The sequence below is a fragment of the Pezoporus occidentalis genome, unplaced genomic scaffold (genome assembly GCF_034315485.1).
Source record: "Pezoporus occidentalis ecotype Australia unplaced genomic scaffold, CSIRO_AGI_Poc_V1 ctg35, whole genome shotgun sequence".
In the NCBI taxonomy this organism is placed as follows: Eukaryota; Metazoa; Chordata; class Aves; order Psittaciformes; family Psittacidae; genus Pezoporus; species Pezoporus occidentalis.
The window spans coordinates 5369087-5386063 of record NW_026915483.1 but is presented as its reverse complement, the minus strand read 5'-3'; the positions used below and the strand labels follow the sequence as shown (position 1 = coordinate 5386063).

The 16977-nt window shown below is 45.1% G+C and overlaps 1 long non-coding RNA gene across 2 annotated transcripts in view; it reads left to right on the top strand.

The window, feature by feature from the left end:
* Positions 1 to 2183: 2183 nt before the first annotated feature.
* LOC134169612 (uncharacterized) overlaps positions 2184 to 16977 on the top strand; it is a 53984-nt gene continuing 39190 nt past the window's right edge. Inside the window, exons 1-2 of one of the 2 annotated variants that reach the window (XR_009966948.1) lie at positions 2184 to 2336; positions 8398 to 8511. This is a non-coding gene — a long non-coding RNA (uncharacterized LOC134169612). Of the gene's footprint in view, positions 2337 to 3567; positions 3796 to 8397; positions 8512 to 16977 lie in introns of those variants that run through there. The other variant, XR_009966947.1, reaches the window with a different exon arrangement.

Genomic DNA, 16977 nt, shown 5'->3' with positions numbered 1-16977 from the left:
CAAGCACTGGGCATGCTTGCAGGGGCCCTGACAGGCTGGAGAGGCAGCTGCACCCCTGCAGCATGCACAGGCGACAGTGTGGGAACACGGGGTGTATTCACACAGGTCACCCAGTGTGGTGGGACCCCTTTCTCCCACAGGGACACAGAGCACACAGCCCGGGAGGGGAGCTGGACTTCAGGCACAGCTCCAGCCCCCATGAGGCATGGAGGCACTTCAACACCTTCTCTCTTGCTTGTGGCTAGTTCATCAGAAGTCAGTATTTTGGGTCAGAGGGAATAGTTTGGTTCTATTTCTTCTCCCCACCGTTTGGTCTTCAGTTCCTTCCCTCCTCACTCCTCCATGAAGATGCTGTGCTTAAGCTGCTGACCCGCTCCTGGGACCTTTCCCATGTGTTCCAGCACAGGCAGGGGAAGATCTCTGTCAGCAGAGATGCTGTGTGTGTTTTCACCCTGCCTGCTGTGGATGCCCAGGGAGGTGGACATGGGCACTGGGGAATCATCCCAATGGTGTGGGGTGAGTCAGGGCCAGGGCAGGGCTGAAAGAGCAGTCATCAGCCTGCCTGACGCCAGCACAGGCAGTGTCAGCATCCCTGAGCAGAAAGCAGCAGTGTCCTCTTGCTGGAGGGGATTTGCTTCTTGTGGCAAATGAAGGAGAGGGGGCAATGAAAGAGAAAGCAGTTAAACACTCACCCCTCCTGCAAAGGAGCATACAGGGTGCTCCTGGGTGCTTCCCACCTCCCTTCTGACAATGGGTGCTCTCAGATGAGACTTTCCAACCCTTTCTTCCCTCCAGGCTGCCCCAAGCAATGAAGAACTTGCTGCAGCTCCATGCCAAGCTGCCTGACCCATCACTGCATTTGCGGGCAGCACTGGGCTGGGGATCCCTCTGCCTGCTGGACTCTCGGGGTCTCCCCAGCTGGTCGGTCCCTAAACCAGCTTCAGGGAGAGCTGGTCTCTGTGCAGCACGTAGCGCCGTGAGGCCATGGCTCAGGATTGAGCCCCCGGCACGTTAAATCATTGGGAGTGGTTGGAAAAACCCTAATGCAACTGCTGCAGCTGCCTGCCAGCTACCTGCCCGACGTGCTGGCTGCCTGCCCGTCAGCACCAGCTCAGCAGCACTGGGACCATGGGGTCTCTGCAGCCAGACACACTGATTGCACAACAGGGCCTGCCACTGCGTGCTCCAGACCTCAAGGCACCTGAGGTCTGCAGACCTCCTCCATGAGCAATTGCTCTCCTTGTGCATCCCCATGGCCAGAGATGCTCTCCCCATAGCCGGGCTGCCCCTGGCGTTGCTGAAGGAGAAGCCATCACTGAAAAGTATTTTTAACATCACCTTGGTAAAACGTAAAGGCTAAAAATCTCTTGGCAGACAGAGAGCTATTCTTTTCTTTCTGATGAACAAACTATTTCCTTGCACATCTGGTTCGTATTTTTCTTTAGGTTTCTGCCAGAAACAATTCTGAAAACAAAACGCAGAGCCGAGCAGAGTGAATGTATACATTCCTGAAGGATTCCTTCACCACTCCTCTCCGACCCAAACCTCCCAATCCTCCTTGCAAACCTTCTTTCCTTCTTTCTTTTTCCATTTTTCATTTCTTTTTAATTAGTTTTCTTTTCAAAAAGTGAAAACATGTGGCCTGATTAGCTCTGGAACACTGCTGCCTGCATGCTATAAAATGAGCTGCATCTAGAAAATCATTACAATGAATAGTGAAGAAAAATGCTCCATCACAGGACTTTTTAATATTTTTTTAATTGTTTAAGCCTATTATCACTGCAGTCAGATTTGTCTGCAAAGCCTTATTAATGGCTGTGTGACATGAGACTCACGCTGGGGCCTTGTGGCTCAGAGATGTTGTGTTTTTCTTCAAAATCCATATTGCGGACTAGGAAAGGGGAGGAAGCAGCGAGCGGCATTTGAGGTTGCATTTGGCTGCTCACATCCTGCTTATCCCAGTCCTGGTCTACCCAAGCCCCAGTAATTGGGAGGGATGGGGTGAGAGTTGATGGGTGGGTGCACCCGAAGGCTGCCTGTACCACCTGTGAGAGAGGTGGCACCCACAGTGTTGTCATAGCACCAAACTCCTGCTCCTGTCTCTGCTGCTGAGGAAGCATGGCAGCTGAAAGCCATTGGCTTTACCTAATTGGGAACAGAGATGATACATTAAGAAAGAAACATGTAGCCCCAAATTATTTATGTTCCTAGTGGCAGTAGTGCAGTTGCTGTTTGACAGTCAGTCTCGACTCTCTCACCAGGGTATCCAAGTGATGCCTGAGCTGAAAGACCATGTGTTTTGCATGGAAATGTTTGCAAACCTCTTATCGAGAGAGGTTTGTGTTGTTGGTTTTGATTTATCCTTTATGCAGAGGGAAAAAATACAGGTTTGGGAGTAGGACCCTCCTTTACCTCCTCCACAAATACCTCTAGGCTTTTCACTCCTTACTTAGTGAGGCTGAGGTTTCAGGTTAGGATAGAAAAGGATAAGAAGTGGTGGCTGAGAGATGACTTGCAAACCTCTCAGTATGTCTTGACTTGCTTTTCAACACAATATAAATGTTTATTCAAATGCCTGTGCAAGTGCAGGGAGTCCTGTCTGCCTTAGAAATGGGGTATCTCTGACTCTGAAGAGGGGACACCTCTGCTTGGTTCCTGCATAAGCTGCCATGTGGGGCGACAAGAAGAGGGATGCGGTTTCTGGCAGGGTTATGAACCAGAGCCTGCTGCCTTCCCTGCAGAGAGTTTCTTGCTTTCACTCCAATAATTGCTGCTTGCTTGGAAATGTTCCTGCTAAAAGACCGAAATGACTGATTACAAAAATTGGAAAGGATTAAAATCTCTAAAACAATGCAAAGGGAAGAAAATAGATGAGCTAGCGAGGGAATGGGCTTATCACTTCTTGAGCAAACAAACAAGTGAAAGCTAATTTTCTGAGCCAGCAAATGAATGATTAATGAACCAAACCACAATTAACCCTTCATCACAAGCTCACCTACTTCGGGTAACTGCTTTGCATGGCTATTGCTCTGTTTCACATTGGAATAAAGACGCAGTTTGATAGTCATAAATCTGCAGCCCAGGTTGTATTTCAAAGGGCTTTCATGTAACAGGTATATCTGGGGAAGGAAGAAAACATGGTTTAAAGACGTTCCAGATATACGGTATTTGGGATGTGGTGTTGTTTCAAGAGCCACCCATTCGTGTATCTCCCACCATGACAATAAACTAACCTCCTTGACACAGGCAAAACATATCTTAAAATATGAACTTGTCTTTTACCACATTTTGTTAAATGATTAATTTGCCTTATATTAACTTAAAATGAGCTCATTAAAAGATTTCTTTTTTCTTTGAAAGCAGTGCTCATTATATTATCATTTTAAGTAATTAAATCAGAATAAATGGCTCTGTGAAGCTATTTTAATGTAACATCTAATTATATCTGACCTAGACACTGAACTATAATCATTAACTACATGAACTGTGTAATGTTCTGCAGACTCTTTAATAATTTATACAGGCTGAATTCAGCTGTGTGGAGTTGTAAGCTGAGGCTGCTAGATGCCATGCACCTGTACTGGGTTTGGGATGGCTGATGGGAGTTCGCTTGTTGGGCTGTTTCTAGCCTCGTCTTGGTTCTGAGGGGTTTTCCGTGTGGAGCTGTGCTGGCTGCAGGCTCAGTTTGATCTAGAATGGGTTGCTTTTCCTTTATTGTGTGCATGAGGATTGAGCATGTCTATCTTGGGCATGTGTGTGGTTTGGTGTTTTCTCCTGTAGGATGCCCTAATCAAGGTAATATATTTATATGATGTGCTGAAATTGTGTTAGACTGTAACATAGATGTTTTCACATGAGTGACCAGGCTTGGTTACAAGAAGCTTTGTTTTTTGCTGTGTTAAACTGTGTGCTTGCTGTTTGCCTTCTTGGAGGCTCAGTCTGTGCTTCCATTTTAAATAAATTGTTTGATCTATTTGCATATAGCTTCCAGACCCATGTTCCCTGAAAGGCTTACTCAGGTTAGGTTCACTCCTGAAAATAAGTTTGAGGAAGGAAAAACTGGTTTACAGGAGTTTTAACCTTTCCCTAACTCAAACAGAAAAGAGAGGGGCTGAATGCTGCTATTGCAATAGATGGTCCATCCATCTTCTGGGCTGGATGCCTTGTGGCAAGGGAACAGATGTACCATGTTGTAGCGTATCCAAAAATTGCTGGTGCCACCTATTGGTGGAAAACTGCAGATTAGGACGTGATTAATGCATGTTATTATGCCCTCCGCTTATCGTTCCCCAGCTGACAGGTGGGTCAAACCAGTTCTACTGTTAGTTTTAGTATCAGTTACTGTTGGCAAACACTGTTCGCATTCCTTGTGTATCTTGGGTGTGATTTGCAAACAAGAGGGTTTGCTGCGGGCAGGCAGCTGCTGGTGGACACGCGTAGCCCTGGGGACGCATGTGTGAAGAAGGAAGGTTGGCAAACCTGCTCCCTGAGAGCAGGGGAGGGCAGAGCTAAAAGCCAGGCTTGTCTAAATGGTGCTATCGGATGTGTGAACAAACTCACTTGGCTTAGGGTAGTTGTTGGGTATTGCTATAGCCGCTGCTCATGGCTGCAAGTTGGGATGTGGAGGGAGAGGTGGTGTGGGGTATCACTTATGGGTGGTAATGCAGTACTGCTTTGGGGGCCTCCTTGCTCCAGATGGAGCCCCACATGCTGGGCACAAAGGTGGATAATTTAACCAAGCAAAGGAGACATAGGTGCAGACAAGTCTTTGCTGTGTACCTTTTGCTATGTGGATTTTTCCAGTCTTGGGGGATTTTCCACCCTTGCAAGGAAGGTGAGGGAGAGCTGAATCCCAACCTAGCACCCTCCTTCCTCCTGTCTTGTTGCAGGAGACCTTTAGCCAAGCCCTGATAGGCAACAAAAAGCCCTGCTGGCCTCCTGCCTGGTATGCTTAAGCAGTTTTATAGCTGTCATATAGAACAGCCCTATATTAGCATCAGGTTTAATACTCTCAAGAAACCTCTAGCCACAGTACTGACATCATGGACTAAAGGCTCCAAAGGTTCACTTGCTTAAGTGGCTATTTGTAATACAGTCTTTTAATAAAATCTCATTAAAGGAGAGCTCCTGCCTAAGCCCAGTTCCTGAGATTGTTGGAACAGAGCACCAAAGGCTGGCCTCATGAGCTGCTTCAAGAGGCAGGAGGGAATAAATGGGCCCCTGCAAGGACCTGGTTAGGGCTGTAGAGAAGCGCCTGGCACTTGTCCCTGCTGCTCTGGTCCAGGCACAGAGGAACAAAAGGGCTTTGTAGAAAGCAGAGCAGAGGATGAGCAATGTAGAGGAAAATAGAGAGAGATGCTCACAGCTGTTCTCTCGCACCCCAACCAGGAAGGACCAGTGGGAGAGAAAAAGGGCTCAGGCTCATCTTCAATTTCCTCTTCCCACCACAAGCTCCTGAAGGCTGATGACTTCAGCCCCTAAGCCAGAAGCAGAAGATGCAGGTTACTCCTCAGTTAAGATTCTGGGTGGATGGTGCTACCAGGGCTTCCTTTACACGTTCTGTTGCAGTTTGACTGAACCTTTTTTACTGTATGCTTGAAGAATAATCTGAATTCCAGGCAAGAGTTTTCTAAACGCTTGTCTCCTCTGTAATTTTTCTGTCATGCCATAGAGAGGAGCTGCTTGAAAGACTTCAGCAAAGAAATTATTCTCGACTTCAATCTGAGGATTTTTTCTTTCTTTTTTCCTTTTAAATACCTAAAAAATTACTCTTTGATGTGAAAATTATATGCACTTAGAGATATGCTAATATGAAAATGATTGGAGAAACGTTGAACATGGAGATCAGCTCATTCATTTGCAGGCACTCTCCTCACCACCTGCATCTCCGGCAACCTCAGTCCCATCCTTCTGTACACAGCTCTGTCTAAAGCCATGTTATTTATGTTGTGAAAGCTACTTTTCTGTTAAATGGGTTCAAAAGTAGATCCTCTGTGTTTGTACTGAGGTTTTTTTCCCCCCTTCTTTTTCAAGTGAAGGGTTTTTATGCCTGTTGTATGGTTTTGTCAGAAAGATGGTTGTGAGGTCCCTGCTCAGGAGATGCTTCAGGACCAGCAGTGCTTTCCTGATTTGACTTGTGGGCTGTGCACCCATCCCAAAGCCATCACCAGAAGCTAAAGCTTCTCAGCAGATCCTCCTGGTCCTTAGTGCAAGAAGTGGTCTCCAGCCCCCTGGGTTCAGGTTTTGCACAAATTAAAACTTGGCGCTGCCTAAACAAAAACTGGCCACTGATTTTGAGGTGATGCAGCATGTTCTTGTGTCTAGTTTCAGAGATGTCTTGTCTGTGGCTCTTTATATATGTGAAATGAGATAAGGTGGGGGAAAAAGAGTGGTTGTAGAGTATCATTCAGGATGGTATCTTCATGTTTCCCTTCCTTGCTGTCTTCAAAAGCAGAATTTGGATTTCACAAAGGCAGAGCTGATATCATCACAGCTAAAGATTACTTTGTTTAAAGTGGATGCCCTGTACGCTGGTGGAGATAGTAAGAGCTCTTGGAGAAAGCCTGAAAAGCAGGAGATGTGTTTGTCTGTGAAATGGGATGATGGCTAAGGTTTAATATACCTCTGCTGAATACTCTGCTCCTTTAGTGTCCCAATTGCTCATGGTTAGCTCTGTGTCACTGTGGTGCCGGTGGCATTACCGGCAGTTCCTCATGCAGTGTGGTGATGCTTTGTGCTGTTAGTACAGAAATTAAAGCAACGGCAGTTTCTATTCAGACACCACCACTGCGGCAAACTTAAAATGTCCAGTGAGAAGATTGTGCCTGTGCTCAATCTGAAATGGGCCAATGCTTCGCCAAATGGCCATCTGTTGAACCACAAGCAGTTGTGCTTGGGGTTAAAAACCCACCTCAAAACCAGCCTGATGCATTGACTTTCCAACTGTTTTACAGGGCCACACCAAATCCATTACTTGCATTAACCGATTCAACCAACTTTGATTTCAAAGGTCCCCAGAGTTTATATCCAAGTTCCACCAAAACTTGCAAATCCCATGTTGTATATGATGCCTTTGCTCATGTATTATCTGGTTCCAGATATTTTCTAATTGAGAGGCATTAAAAATATCCATACAATTTAAAATATGCAGTACATGCAGCACCTAAGAAAGCCTGGGCATAAGACACAGGCATGTACATGCAGCCATCACCCCTGTTAAAAGGAAAGCTGCTACTGAGCACTGTAAGATTGGTGGCTGATGCTCTGAGTAACATTACACATTCGTCTGAGTCCAGCCAAAGCTGAAATCCAGTATTTTGGGGTGGAGACACTCTTCATGCTTGGTTTCCACTGGAAACTTGCTTCATGCTCATTTTGTTTCTGGCAGAAGCACAGTGGGCTCTCTGTTTCTCAGGCCCTGGTACTGCAGCACGGTTCAGATCCCTAGCCTGCAGCTTGGGGTTTGGTTTCATCAATGTTAAACAGATCATTTAACCTGAAACTTGCATACAAATTTGGTGGCTTGGGTACAGGCAAACATTTTCTGCTTTTGGTCCTAAATTCAAATCACTTGGGGGCACACATTTAATCTTGCCAATGGGCAGAGGCAGACATGTAGGTGAAATTTCCCTGCTAGCAAGGCCAGCTTTGAATGGGCTAATTTGGAGGGTAAATAACATCCCGGTATTAAGGCACTGGAGAAATGATCCCTATCTATGAATCCTTATCAACTAAATCAGTTGTAACAAGCTCTGATTTTCTCATAAATGTCCAAAACTATGAAGCACACTTGCATAGGGTTGCATGAGTCCTTTGAAAATTTAGTGTTAGCTGTCATAAGCAGGTTTGATCCTAGGATGCATGGGTTTCACCTGGGATGGAGATACTCTGGCTCTAGGGAGGCTATTAGAGGAAAGATGTTTTAAATGTCAAAGATGTATGTGTTGTGAGTGTATTTAAAACGATGAGTAGTTGGAGCCTCATACCTGTGCAGCAATGAATCAGAATAAATAAATGCAAATGTCCAGAAGAACAAAAGGAACATTAAATAGATAATAACCTCTTTGCTGGGAAACAGCAAAGATTCAGAGTCCATAAATAAAACCTCCTAACCTAATAAATGTTCTGGAGATAACTGGAAAAAATACTGAAATGGTCACTTGGTTGTGAGGGAGCATATTTCACTTTTGCCTAGCAAAAGGACTTGAAACCTCAGCATTGAGTTGATTCATAGCCCGTTGTAATGTCCCAGTTATCCCCTATAGCAGCATGTTTCATGCAGCAAGTACTACGGTATGTCAATGTCTACTTAATATTTTAAGGAGAACAGAGAACAAGCAGATCATAGTTTGCTGATCTGTTTGGGTGGGTTTTTTTCTGTTCTTTCCCATTTTTCAGGAAACAGGCTACTGATAAGACTAGAATCCTGGATGGAGATGACTGCTTGATGTGCTAATCCCCTGGGAAGATGCAACATCTTTTGAACTCACCAGGAAGAGAAGAACTGGGGAGGTGAGTCAGGGCCCGGCAGCGTGGGCAGTGAATGAATGGTCTGAACACATGCCAGGATGGAGCAAATAATACAAGCTCCCGTAGGGCTCCAACTAAATTGCTGAACCAAACTGATGTGAGTTCACTGTGGTTTTGCTGCTTAGTAATGTTTCTGTGCATAAAAATCAGACAAGTTTGGTGTGAGCACTCCTTTTATCTTGGAAATTTCTTCTATTTGTAAGCAGCACAACCCAAAATTCCTTGCAGTGTGCCAGGTTAGATGGTATGATATGAGATGGAAACGTCCATGCAGATTGTGCCAAGAGGGCCAGGTGAACTCTGCTCCCTTCACAGTTCTCCCCTTGCTGAGCAACCTTGCTGCTTGTAGGCAGCCATGTCCGATGCAGCTTGCACAAAGTGTGCAGCTCTATCAATGAGAAACAAGGGGGCTGCTCATGTGCTTTTTAATCCAAACTCTGCCAGAAGCCCCGTGGGCTGGATGCTGGTGGGGAGGAAGGATGTGTAGGGTGTTTTGCTTTGTCTGGGTTCTTGTTACGCTGAGCTGAAGAAAAGAAGGCTAAATTCAGTGTATGGTTGTGTGCTGTCATCCATGAGGATATCCTCTCAGTAATCTATATCTGTTCTGGCCCAGTGTTTATCCAGGGAAGAATGGTTCCTGATGGAAGGAAGATGTTTTGGTTGTATAAAGTGCAGCGTGCAGTGCATACCTAGTGATTTCTCCCGTTACTGAATTTGCCATTGGTGTGCTATAAAGGCTGTACCTTCTGCTGCTGCTTCTGTGCTCCTTTCCAGTCACAACTTGCCTGAGAATGTGCTTGGCTGAGTGACTAGAGGGGAGAAAAATCAGCAGAAAGGGGTGTAATGTGTGTAGCAGGAACAAGGACGTGTTGTGAACTTGCAGGTATTTTCCTGCCCCTTGCAGGGCAAAGGAGTCCTTTGGGGACAGAGAGAGGCTGCTGACAAGGGACCTGCTTGGCAAATCTCTCCAGCTTGATGAGGACCTATGTTGGTCTGAGCTCTGCTGCTTCACTGTGCATACCACTGTGTTTCAAAGCTGTCTGTGTTTAATGTTCATGCTGTGATCTCAAGTTAGCCATGTCTGAATGGAAGATACTCCTTAGAAGTCTATATTAAGCAACACTAAAGGCCAAAATGGGCTGCTCAGATGTGTACTTTGATAGACTTTCTGACAGTGCGTAGCATAACATAGCAGGAAAAAGGCCCCAGAACTGGCTGATTTTATTCCTCCTTCACTCCAAGTGTGTTCAGTGCCATGAATAACAGGGACAGCATGGCTGAGATGAGCTTGTGCAGACATCGACCTGCAACTGCTCTATGTGAACACAAAAATGTCCATTAAGCTGTCCTGATTGCCTTGTATCAACACGGGATGGCTCATGCCATCTCTTATACCTGGCAGATCTAAATGGGGAACTTGGAGAAAGGGTATGGTTAGGTAATAAATTACAGGCTAGGGAGGTAAAGTTACAGATCCTTTTATTCTTTGTAGCGAGATAATGTTGGTTATCTTATTTGTGGTTATTTTGAACTTATTTCAGTAGAAGTGACAAAGGCTTTTCCTACAGGTTCTGTCTTTCTCCAAGTAATGGTCAAGATCATGACAGCATGTACCTGTGTAAATGCAATTTAACAGTATTTTAGAATGTTAGGTGGGGTTTTTGGGGGGAGATGAGAGAGTTGTGGTTTGGTTGTTGGTTTTTTACTATAGAGCAGAGGAGAGTCTTTTGTTCTCAAATAACTCAAAACCACAAACAAAACAAAGCTTTTTCAGGGCTGTTTGTTGTTACAGTCCAACCTTGCTCAAGCATTGGTGGGGGGAGTCTGGGAGCTGGGCACCTGGAAAAGGCATTGGTGTGGAGACCAGCCGAGATAAGTGAGAAATTGTGAGGTGTTGGTTTTGGCAGGGTTATCCTGTGCTCTGCAGGGCTTTACAGAGCTTGTATTTCCACCTTATTTTGGGGCTTGTTACTGAGTATCTTAAACCTGGAGATACCATTTCACATGCAGCCTGTTGTCAGGGCTACAAAGAGTTGCAGATGTGCTTGTGTGAGAAATTCCCAATAAACAACCAGAGATTTTAGGTGGAGGATTTTAGGATCATCACATCCAATTATTGCATACTTGTCACCTTCTGATGGTGCAGTTGTGCGGGTATCACCCCATCAGCTACTGCTCACTGGAGCAAGGGTGGGTATAGTAAGTGGGTACCCAGCCAGCTTCATACATGCTTGCATGGGAATGTGGGACTGCTTTCTGCACAGTTCCTGTCTCTTCAGCACTGGGATTGGTGTCAAATGCAGATTTCATGCTGGCTGCAGCCCCTCATGTGCCACAACAGTGCCACACATCACAGCTCCCTGCCCATGCTGTGCCAGTCACCCCTCCACACACGCAGCCACTGGCATAGCAATGTGGGGTACCTGATCTGATTTGATCTCCTGCCTCCTGCCAAAAGGCCCCTTTCCCCTTCACACACCATGCTGAATCCCGTGTTTAGCTCTTTGCTTTCTCAGCCTTTCAGTGTAGAAGTGGTAACATCTGGTGAAGCACCAAAAGGGGAATAGCACTTGTAGGAGATCATCAGGAAAAAGATGAAACTCCCGGGTGTATGGAGTAGGAGCCTGTAGTTAATGCCCTTATTTCAAATGGTGTTTTCTGAGTAGGTGATAATCAGTGGGCCTTTACCGTTTAATTAAAGGGCTTTGTAAAGCAAATGATGTGGAGAATATACAGCCCGGGAGAGCAGTGAGTAGGAGATGCTTGGTGCTGTCCCTGTGGTTTTATTCTGGTCTGACAGCCTGCCTTGGAGGGAGTAAATGGGGGAGGAACATCCACCCCTGGGAAACAGCCTGGGCCCTTTCTCCAGCTGTTTTGGGAGGGGGGAAGGGGAGTCTTGGCAGGTAAAGAGTGGGTAAAACATCACCAGTTAACTGGGAAAGATTCAGCCTGTGCTGGACAAGCTAACTGACTGCAGTCACACTGCTGTTACTAGTACAGTGGGAAGTGAGGTTGTGTTGTCTTTAAATATTAAAGTATGACCTCCAGATGATGCTTCAGAAATGTACACTGAGGCTCTTTGTGTTTCTTTAGAATCAATGGGAGGTTTGCACTACCTTCTATGAGAAAAAAGATGCTATTCAAGATCACTGATTTAAGAACTTTTCAGCAGTAGCACTGAAAAATTATATTTTTTTTTTTTTTATTTTTAAGCTGTAATCAAGCTTGGGTTTGAAGAGGTTTCTTTGATACTTATCTTTCTCCATGTGAGAATTTACCACAGATTCATTCTGAGCTTGCTTTCCATAGTGCTTCTTACCATCTTCAGTTTCACACAGAGGGTTTTGGCTCCTTGGATTAAGGGTATCCTGGGTGTAATTTTAGTTCTTAAAACTTCCAGCATCCCTGCTAACCTTTTACAGTTGGACTCGATGATCTTACAGTTGGACTTGATGATTTTAAAGGTCTTTTCCAATCTGTGTGAGTCTGTGATTCTACCTGGTAAATGGTCTAGGTCCAGAGGTGAAATTAGGTAAAGGAGCGCCTATGTACCATAATACAGACCTTTGTAAGAGGCAAAATTTATCTCCCAGGGTGGAACCACATGAACTAGCTTCAGTCTTCAGTCCATGTTTGGGACATAGGTGAATATAGCAGCACTAGTAATTAGTTTGTACTAGACAAGAAGGATCATCTGATACTAAGCTTTTACATTTAGATCGCAGGAAGCATGCCTGGACTCTCAGCATGAATGTGATCAGATCCATATGAGGACAGGGCTATCAAATTCCCCAGCTCCCCACAAAAATGTTGTGATTAATCATGCTGAGAGTTGCAATTAGACCAAATAAAAGCAGCATGTTAAAGAAGCCAAGAAGGGGGTGATGTGAATGTTATTAACGAGAAGGAGGTTTTGGCTTTGTGGTGTTTTTTCAGCAGAGCTTGCTTGAAATGTGTCAAACAACTAGAACTGAGATAAATGTGAAATCAGATGAGTGCACATTGCCCATGAGGATCTGAAATGAGTGCTGGGGAGAGGAAGAGAGATCATAATTACCCAGAGGAAAAGGACTAAACCTATGGAGTGAAATAGTTGTTAATTGTGGCCATCATTGCACAGATGCAGAAGGCAATGCCATGTGTGGTTTTGTATGCATACTGCACGCAAGGTTGGTTAATGGGTTGGGCATTTAGGTTCTCCTTAAAGGAGATAGGTCCAAAAGACCCCTTCCAAATCTGTGTCCCTGGTAGAGGGGTGGTGTACAAGGATGTGGGAGGTGGGATGGGGTGGGGAGGGAGGAACCCTCAGCCATTAGTACAGCACCATATTCACAAAGAAACATCCCAAACTTAGTCTGTGTTGTATTCATCTCTTCTGGAGCTCTTCTATCAGCAGAATCATAACTGCTGATTAGGATCTACTGTAGCTTAATTAAGTTATCGTACAATACCTTTTCTGAGACTTACTTAAACTTTGACAGCACCACTTTATCTGACTTTCTCTGCCTCTTCTTCTGTTGGTTATAATCCCTATATTGGGTGGGGTTTATGTTGGTTCTTTCCAGCATGTTTTATGGCTATACAGCTTTCCTTATCTGTTTTTATGCTGTGTGCTTGCAAAGATTTATGAGCTGAAGTATTAGATGCAGAGCAAGAGAGGGAAAAACAGAGCTAAAGCTATTAAGATCCTGGAACCCAAGCACTGAAGGAATTAAGTGTCTTTAAGAAAAGAAAAGGAAACCTGAACTTGAACATGTATGTGAAAAGCATGTGCTCTGGACTCTGTAAAAGAGCAGGCTGGGACTGTCATCTGTGCCCTGTGGTTCAGGCTGAAGAAATTAAACTGACAGTAGGGGACTACTCAAGAGCTGTTGTTTATTGGCTGCTGGAAGTTACTGGCTCTATGTGTGCTTGTAGAGTTGGGTTTTGAAGGGTGTGATTTCCAGAGTCATCCTCCCTTAAGTGCACAGTGGTGAGCAATATGACCAGACATTTCCAGACACTGGGACAGTCAGGCACTGCAGATGGTTAAGCTGGATTTTGGAGGGCATGTTACTGCTGTGAGTGAGTTAGTGCCGAAGCAACTGTTTCTGTGTGCCTAAACCCATCCCTTTGTGTTGGTTTTCATAAGGCTGAACCTCTGTCTTTGACCAAAGGTTTAGGCTTAACCTCTCTCACCCACTGGGATGGAGTACTGCTGGCTGACAAGGGCAGTCACTTCTGAATTGGTGCTTGTAGAGGTGCAAACCTGCTTTGGTTGTTGAGGACAAGCTGTAGCACTGCCCTGCCTCGACTGCCTCAGTTGTTGTTCGCTGCTGGTCCTCAGAAACTCTTTGCCTGCTTCTACTTTCCTTTTGCCTCAGCCTCATGAGTGGCTTCCTTTGGCTTCCTCAGCCTCAAGGTCAAGGTCAGCTCTTGGTCGTAATGGGTTTTTTGTCATATTTATTAGGTGTTTGTGTATATCTTACCACTCAGCCTTTGAACCTGTTCTCTCATGTAGAGTCTAGTTCATTCATCTGCATGTTATTGGTTGTATTTGAGTACTATGTGAGTCTGAATGGCGTGGTTATTAATTTGGACTTTTTTATATAGGGCTTTAAAAATCAACTCAGATATTGTGGAACATTGAGGTTAAACGAGGGCTGAGTACACCAGTTCATGGCCCCTTCCCAGCCAGGTGGAGTTGGCAAAAATCTTGTAACTGTAGAGAACAAGTCATCTGTACTGTTCTGCCATAAAAACAGAGGACTCCTGCCTTTATAAAACCCCAGCTTTCACAGTTTCTAGCTGAAGCAGACCAACAATTTTCATCCTCTTTATCACAGTTATTAAACTGCAAGTCCTCACTACTCAGCATTTTGTTTCAGTGACTGTATCCTGTACTGCTCATCTGAGCCATTGCTGCTCTTCATTGTCGCCTGACACAGTTGAGGATGTGCTCTGGTACTTATCTCAGTGATGGGACTGACTACCCAACTTGCCAACTGTCCTCATGTCTGCTTACCAACGTCTCTCCTCATGCTTGGGTGCAGCTACTTATCTAGTCTAACTCCAAAATGCTCATTTTAAGTAAAACAATATTAATTTGGAGCAGATGCCTAAATGCATCTTAGGGAAAATTGCTCGTGACTGTAGTCCTGTCATCGCTTCACTCGCAGGCATGTTTTTCCTTGCTCATGTGGTGACCACCTGTAGCTGGTGGTAACATGCCGAGGACTTCCACCTCTGAAGTCCAACCTCTCTCTTTGTCCTCAACCTCATGAGATTTCTCTCTGTGATCTGGACTCTTACATGTGTGTGGACGCCATACAGACCCATCTCCCCATATTTCTTTGTCTGAATGCCAGTGTAAACTCCCATGACTCCTTTCTTTCTACAAAACGTGTTATGATGGTTTTGTCAGCCATGTCTGCAGTAATGTTTGCTGGCTACCTTACTGACTGTCATGTAGAAAGAGTTGATCTACAGTGCACTAGCTGGCCTGTCTCTCAAACACCAAACACCCTCCCTCCAGCCTCCCCAATTTCTTGTGTGGTCCTTAGCCTTGTACCTCTTCCTTGAAGTTCAGCTTATGGAATGGTCCTTCCTTGCCAGTGCAGCTCTAAGGATTGCTGGCATTTATAAGATTTCACCCGGTGTCAAGGAACAGCCTTCAAAGAAGGTGGGAAGTAATGTCGTGCCCAATATAAAAGCATGGGAATGGTTTTTCAAAAGATGCAAGTAGGAATCCAGGGCCTCCAGGGCCAGAAGCAAATGAGAGATGTTGAGAGCTGCTTTTTACAAAATGAGTTGGCTTTCATTTATTCTTGTAGTTGCTACAAGTCAAGGGAAAGGCCTGGAGTTTTTAATCAATATATTGGTTTTCTGCTCTGCCCTGTGCAGGCCCGTAAGGAGAGTGGTACTCTCCCTCCCTGCTGTGCTTCTCAGCTCTCTGTACCAATGACTCTGCTGTCTCAGCAATGATTAAATTAGATTCTTTCATGAAAAAAATAGAGGAAATAGGCTTTTCCCACTATCTTGTTGATATGCATCAAATTCAGGGGGGAAATTGGATGCCAAAAAGATGTCTCAGGGTTTTAAGAAGCTATTCTGATGGCGCTTCCATGTCAGGGTTAGGGTTTTGTTTGCACAAACATCTGTGATGCACTTGAGTGTGATGTGTCTCTCCTGGAAATCACTGGCAGATAAAATTCTTGGCTACCCATGGCTTTTGTCCTGAAGGGGCTCTGTCCAGAGGTAAATCTAAAGCCAGGAAGAGCAGGTTTGCAGTTGATGCCTTGTCTGGAGGCTGTGAAGACTCTGCCAGCGGAGAAAGTAGGCAGCCTGGATGCATTGAATCAAAAATGCAAGATGGAAAGACCACCACCTGAACCTTCACATGCTCAAATCTGGCTATCTGCCCTATGGCTGAGCATGGGGTTTTGCTGGGTGCACCTGGTTCAATTCAGCTCTGTCAAACCAGCCTTTACTTTCGCCAGCTCAGTGCTTTATGTGGATGATGCCATTTGCTATTCAGGGTATTTCTTTTCTATGCTAAGAGTGAATACCAGTGTCACAACATCTCAGGCAAGCGGTGATGTCAAGAGATGTGGGTAGATGATCTTTTCTTAGATGTTTGTTTCTTTTTTGTTAGCTGGCCTGGGAGTTACAGTGGGAATTCTAAGAAAAGCTGAGCTTTTGCTGTGGAAGCAGAAGTGTGAGGCTGTTCTAGACCCATGTCCAGCAGGACATGGGGGACCTTTAAAGAGGCCATGAAGGGCAGCTAAGTGAAGCAAGCCTGTTGTCAGGAATCCAGAATCTAATGGCCAGTGCTGGGAAATTAGAAGTGCCTTCAAAACCAAAAGAAAGCCAAACCCTACCTGTAAGCTACATAATTTCATTCTTCTAAATTCACAAGTGATAAATGTGGCTTCTGAGGCCCAGCCAGTGTGGATCTAGGATATGTTCAGAGTTGTCTTTACTCCAAAAATTCACTTGCTTTGGGCTTTTTTCCTTGACTAACTATAGAGAGCAAGTCATCTGCACTGTTCTCCTGCCGTAAAAACACCAGTTATAGGACTCTTGTTCTCCTGCCATAAAAACACCTCCCAATTACAGGACTCTTGCCTCCTCACTTGTTTTGGCACTCTTGTTTTGGGCAGTATCTCATGTCGTACCCTCCTCTGTGGTCCTCAGATGTAGTACCTTGTCTATGCCTGCAATCCCCTAGTCATGGGTATCATCTCCACAATGAATGCAGCTCCTCTATTTGGAAGTGTTGAAGGAGATTTCAGTGCAGTCAAGAAAGAAATGCAACTGGAAATTAAGTCAGAATAACTTTCTACCCAGGAATCAGGCTCTGTTGGGGCTCTGTTGGAGCTCTGTGGCTGGGTTACCTCTCCAGCTCTGAGCTGCTGCACTTAAACACCACTCTCCAGCCCTCTCCTTTGCACAAATTTGCTGGCTGCA